At 37.9% G+C, this 6190-nt stretch overlaps 1 pseudogene; it reads right to left on the bottom strand.

The window, feature by feature from the left end:
• Window positions 1-5410: 5410 nt before the first annotated feature.
• LOC145416739 (uncharacterized) lies at window positions 5411-5980 on the bottom strand (annotated as a pseudogene).
• Between the last annotated feature and the right edge of the window lie 210 nt (window positions 5981-6190).

Here is a 6190-nt window from a genome sequence, read left to right on the forward strand (position 1 = left end):
TGTGAAGTTCTTAGTTTACTAAACAGAGTTGCTTGTAGTTGCCATCATAGTTCGTGTAATGGACTTTTTTTTTTTTTTTTTTTTCCACAAACCCAAATGAACTTGCCTAAGACATCTTGCCTAACTTATAATGAAGGAGGATAAATGTTTATTCTGCGTTGGATAATATAGGGTAAATGGGTCAATTTTCGAAAAACTACATTTTCCATTTCAAAACCAAAACCACTTTTTCTGGTCAGTTTTAGTGTGATTTGAATGATTTTGACCATTTTTTCCGGATATCACTCGTTCTGGAGATAGGCCTACCCAAGCCTATCTCCCAAACAAGTGATTTATGACAGAAACGAAGGTCAAATTCATTCAAATCACACTAAAATTGACCAGAATATTTTTTTTTGGTTTCACTGTCAAGGATATGGGTTGAACCATATACCCTAACTGGGGGGGCGCCCGTCCTCCCAGACCCCTCCATATTATTAACCTAACCTAACATTAACCAAACCCAGCCTAATGTAACCTTACCTTAAATGTCAGTTTTCAAGAAAAGTTTCCAATCTGATACACTAAATCCACATGCCCTCTGCTTCTTTGAATTTGCCTGACTTAAAATTCTTACAATACCACTGATGAAGGTCCTGTCTATAATGTAGGTCACTTCCAAACTTCTTACACTTTGGGGAGGAAGACAGAACACCGTGACTGCGCAGGCAATGCACGCTTTCCTGATTATTCTTAAAAAAGAGAGCAATAGTCTCATATTCAGTCACATCACACCCACTACATGTGGAAGCCATCGTGGAGCCGACAAAAAGGGTTGTTTGAAATATGAAAATCTAACGCTATCAATGATTTGATTGGCCTGCCTTTTGGCTGATTTTAATTTCATTGGCCATGACATCCAAGCATGCTCTGTAGTGGAGTGACGTCATGCCTGGGAGCTCCCGTGACAGGGAGAAAGACCGACGTGAAAATTTGAAACGGGAGGTCCAGCGTAATGTTATATAGGATTTTTACATTAAATATACATTTCCAAAAACAAATGTATAGTGGAGTAGATTCAGAATAATATGGTCTACAACGTGGTTGTGTCAGATTTCCTAGATCAAGAAATGTAGTTTTTTGAAAATCGACTGATAAATGTTTGTTTTACTGTTCTAACTTTTACAGTTGATCAATTTGTGCTTAATCTAACCCATTGTGAGCCCAATTTAACTCAGAATGTTGTTGCGAGATATAGATTGTGTAGTATTGAGAGTTAGCATAGTTTGCTAGGTTTGGGTTGCCTTCAAGAATTTAGCAGAAAATAGCGCAAAGTACGGTACTGTACCAGATAATTTTCCTTTTGAGCCTTGGCTACAGAACTCGATTTAGCAGAAAATTTGAGATAATGGAATAGGGGTTGGCAGAATTAGTTCATTAAGTCAAGCATATACTGTATTTCAGTGGAATTTCCACACATGAAATTTAATTAGCAGGCTTACTTCATAGGGACAGAAAATTTTGTATGGGAAATACTGTATATTGCTATGTGTAGATATTGTGGGTTGGTGCTATTACTACAGATACTTTTTGTTCACTGTAATACTGTAGACCTTGAATATCACACACAAGAAAATTATATCTGAGTGTGACTCCATGCATTTCTTAATTTTTATTATCAGTATCAGTTATTGTTTTTACAACCTCCTGTTCATATATTGTAGTAACAGTATGCTTCCAAGATGTAGTGCAGCCTCCTGTGATTAATGCTTTTTTATGACTGTGGCCTGTGTAGGGGTTGCTGCTTGACAGAAGTACCAGCGCTTATGTCAGCATTCAGAATTTCTTGAAAACCAGATGGTACCAGGTACTGAGCATGGTATGCCACTGAATTGCTGAGATGGTACCACATTTTGGGCCCAGCTTATAAGGGCTAGAATTTATCCAAGAAATTTAACAGTAAAAACAGGTGTGAGAAAATTTAACAAAGATCAGCCTAAAAGTGTATGATGGTAGCAACATTTTAATTCACAGGTTAAAGAGGTTACCCTAACTTTGCCCATGATGAACAATCTTACACCCATTCATGGTGGTGATACTGAAAGAAATAACACATCAACCAGTTGTACATAAATGTAGGGCAAGACCAGTGTCCTGTTCATTTTGGCTTGCCGTGTTTATCTGGTATTTTTGATGATTACAAGAGGAGGACCCTGCAATCGGATAGTTTGGCAAACTTGTTTGATCAACAAAACAAGTTCCGATCTTGGCAAATTGATGAGGTTCTGTTGAATAAACAGTACTGCATTCTGAATACAATGAATTGAATGGAGATGGAATGAACTAGACACCACACTGGTTAACTTAGTTTGTACCCCATACAAATAGTATGGGGTACATACTTTCCCAGCTTGAAAGCTGCAAATTACAATATGCATAAAGATAATGTAGGTGTTAGGTGAGGGCACTCACCATCCACTCACGTGAGGTAGTGCTGCTTTGGGTGTCTGCCCTTCCCTCTCCTCCTTCCTTCCTCTTCAACTTTCCGTCATTCTTTCCTCTTCTTTCTGCCTGTGGGTGACTCTACACCAAGTGACAAGCCAAATGATTTCCTGTACACCAGAAAACCATTTACTACACTGGATGGTAACCATATAACCAAATTATGGTACCTGGTGATTTAGTGGGTAATTAAGACACTCCAATCAGATTGTAGCTTTATATCCAAGGGGTGGTTGGGGTTTATTGCTTACGTAATGCCACCCAGGGATGAGTAAGGCTGGTCATTCTCATCTTAAATGTTTGGACTAGCTTGCCTAGCCCCGGGCTCCTACGCCCCTCATGGGGGGCAAAGGTTTGGATGATGGATGGATGGATAATGTACAGTATTATGGATTTTTTTTTTTTTTTTTCCCCATGCAGCTCAGTACAAGAGTACTGTACATGTCCTATAGCATGTATAAATGCCCACGAAAAAGTACCAGTAAAGAAAATGAATGAAAAATAAATAAAATTGCTGCAAGAGATAACAACACTGCCTGTTCAAATGGATCACAGTACTGTATAATTGTGTTACGAGTGATGTTCACATTAACCCCATCAGCATGAATTTCTAATTTTATATAATTCTCGCTACTGGCAGATGACTTCTTATTCAAAAAGCTCCCTAGTAGTAAACGAGGTTAATACTGACTATATTTTACCCATCCACTTCAGAAAGTCACTCTTAAAGTGAAATAAGTCATCTGGAGATAGTAAGAATAAAATAACTGCATCATCAGATTGAAAGGGTTAAGTCTGAGCATTTCATGTGTTTCTCTTTACAACCCCAGCCTTATATTTAGGTTTTAGCCCTCTGGGACAACCTCGTGTGAGATGCGCCTTGGAATTTTTTCTCCCGTAGGACGTCTGATGAGTCAGGGAATTGAAAACACTGTACAGTCTTTGCTGACATTTTGCTTTTTCACTGACATGAGTCATTGTCTTGTGGTTTGTAGGATAATGTTTTAATTATCCAGCACAAAAATCATTCATGTGCTGCTCAATTCAGCAGCCATGCTATAATGTACAGTAGGTATTTTTACTTCAGCTGTAATGTGTATACAGTATTAATTCATTGACCAAAGAAAAGCTTGTAAAATTCCATACCCTTTGCAACAAGGAAGAATACATTGTGTCGGTTCTTAGTCATATTTAGTGAAATTGCAGTTTAGTGCTTGTGGAAAGTAATTTATGGCAGTTTAAAAACACAACCATTATTGCTTGTTTCTGGTTTTTAAATAGCAATCATGAATGATATTACTTATGGTCATTGCATTTTTGTAAAAGAAATTTTTATTTCCTAAAATTGTAGCTTCCAGAAAAAAAGCGTTAGTGAAAAATGTAAAATAACCTTCAGGATGGGAATGTTTATTGGTTAGTCTGACTTTTTTTTTTTTTTTTTTTTTTTTTTTTTTTTTTTTTTTAAGGAAAGACTTCCTATGGCTTTTGGGGTTAGAATCAGATTCTTTAAATCCATCAGCCTAACTAAAGATGTCTTCACTGCTAATTCTGACTAGTGCCAGTTACATTGAGTTTAACCTCTTTAGTTGAATGATGCCTTACTCAGTTTATTCTTTCATTTAGAGACTGTTTTTCAGCCCAGGAAAGACCAGCTTTAGGGGATTAATGAAGGTTGGGTCAAAGCTCTCTAGTTTGAAAAATTTTAAGCTAAATAGAATCATGTGTAGTAAGTAGGAAGTTTCACCATGCAGGTCAACTGATTGATGGATGGTATGAGTCAGGAGATTATGTCAATGGTTGATCTTTCTTGGCGAAAACCATATTGTCTATCACTAATTAAGTTGTTGGATTCAAGATGTTTAACTGTGTGCTTATTGATTACAGTTTCAAAAACTTTACCAAGAGAAGATGTGACAGCTATTGGTTTGTAATCAGAGGGGTCAGAGGAACTTCCTTTCTTTGGAATTGGGTGGATATTGGCTTCTTTCCATGAATTAGGGAATGAAGAAGTACATATGCATAGTCTGAATAATTTTGCAAGAACAGAGGCAAGTTCTGGGGAACACTTTTTCAAAACAATTGGCGGAGCTTTTTTGGTAGGTAAATTGTCTAGGATGGATTTCACGTACATTGTCTGTATTTTAAGTGGAACAATGTCGGGAGAGTCAAGTTCTAGTGCTGGGACATTCTGGCTGGCTTCCTCTAAGGTAGAATTTCTGGCAAATGTACTGGCAAAGATATCTGCTTTCCCATGCGGGTCATTTGTAATGTTGCCATCCGAAGATTTTAGTGGGGAATGGATGATGACTTGTTAAAGTTATTATTGAAAGAATTGAGAGTTGACCAGAATATTCTATTGTCATTAGGGTTGTTAAGTAGTTTTGATGCTTGGTTTTGAAGAAAGTTTGATTTAGCAAGATTTATTACAGCTTTTGCATGGTTTCTAGCAATTTTAAATTGAGAGAGTGATTCAGATGTTTTTGATTTCAAGTAATAGTTATATGCTGATGACTTTTGGGCTGTTGCTCTGGCACAGTTGCTATCAAACCATTTTGGAGAGTTCGATCTTTTAGTGAATTGTTGACTTGGTATGAGTAAATCCATACCGGCTATACTCCTTTCGCAGCAAGAAGTCCGTTCAGGGTGTGGCAGAAGTTGGAATTTCCCTGAGTGCGACGTTGCCAATTTGACCATCAATTATCGGATTATCACTCTGTCTCCCTACCTACCCCCATCCCACCTGTTTCTCTCTCCCTCTCTCTCTCTCTCTCTCTCTCTCTCTCTATATATATATATATATATATATATATATATATATATATATATTATTTATTTTCAACTTTTTTTCTACACCACCTATGGGGTAAAAGTCTAGGTGTGTTTTATTTTTAAGAGGTTTCCCCCGTAGGCCAAATCCTTTCTCTGATCTTTAATCATAATCTTCTTCGTCATCAGAACTTTCTGTTATATTGATGACGAATGACTCTATGAAATGTTCAGCTGCTATGTCTTGTTGTGCATCTTCATCTTGTACTTGTTCGGCATGTCACACTACTTCCATCCAACTTTGTGGTGTGATAAGACTCAGAGCCTCTTTGACAAGAACTTTAAGGTTAGCCATTTTAAAGGTGTTCTTCTTGGCTATATGAGTCTTCACCTGAGCCCAAATGAGCTCAATCGGGTATTACTGACAGTGGTATGGTGGTAATCTCAAAACCCGATGCCCTGCTTCTTCCGCAGTCTTGTCGATTACGTAGGTTGTGATGATACCCAACTTCTTGGCAAGCTCATGCAGCTCTGCTTTAGATAAGTTATCATGGGGCTGCACTCCCTTCTTTATCAGCCAGTCCCGCAAGTCCGATTTTCTCCATGATGAGGTAGGAATTTTTTCAAGCTTGACAGAATGATAGGAAGCATTATCCATCACGATTACCGAGTTTGGTGAAATGTTTGGATGCAACTGATTCCTGAACCATTCCTCAAAAAGTGTTGAGTTCATCTGGTTATGATAATCCTGGTCGTTTTTGGCTTGGAACACTAACTCGGCATTGTCTACAAAGCCATGTTTTGTTCCAGCATGAAGAATGATCAGACGACTTCCTTTTCCTGTTGGCTGTCGTACTCCAGTGGCTTGTGGTGATGTGGTGTCTGTCCAACATTTTCCAACAGTGTAATTTTGGTTCACCCAAGTCTTGTCCAGATACACGAT

This window comes from Coenobita brevimanus, chromosome 107 (genome assembly GCF_032717465.1).
Source record: "Coenobita brevimanus isolate Jiangsu-jjx chromosome 107, ASM3271746v2, whole genome shotgun sequence".
NCBI lineage: Eukaryota > Metazoa > Arthropoda > Malacostraca > Decapoda > Coenobitidae > Coenobita > Coenobita brevimanus.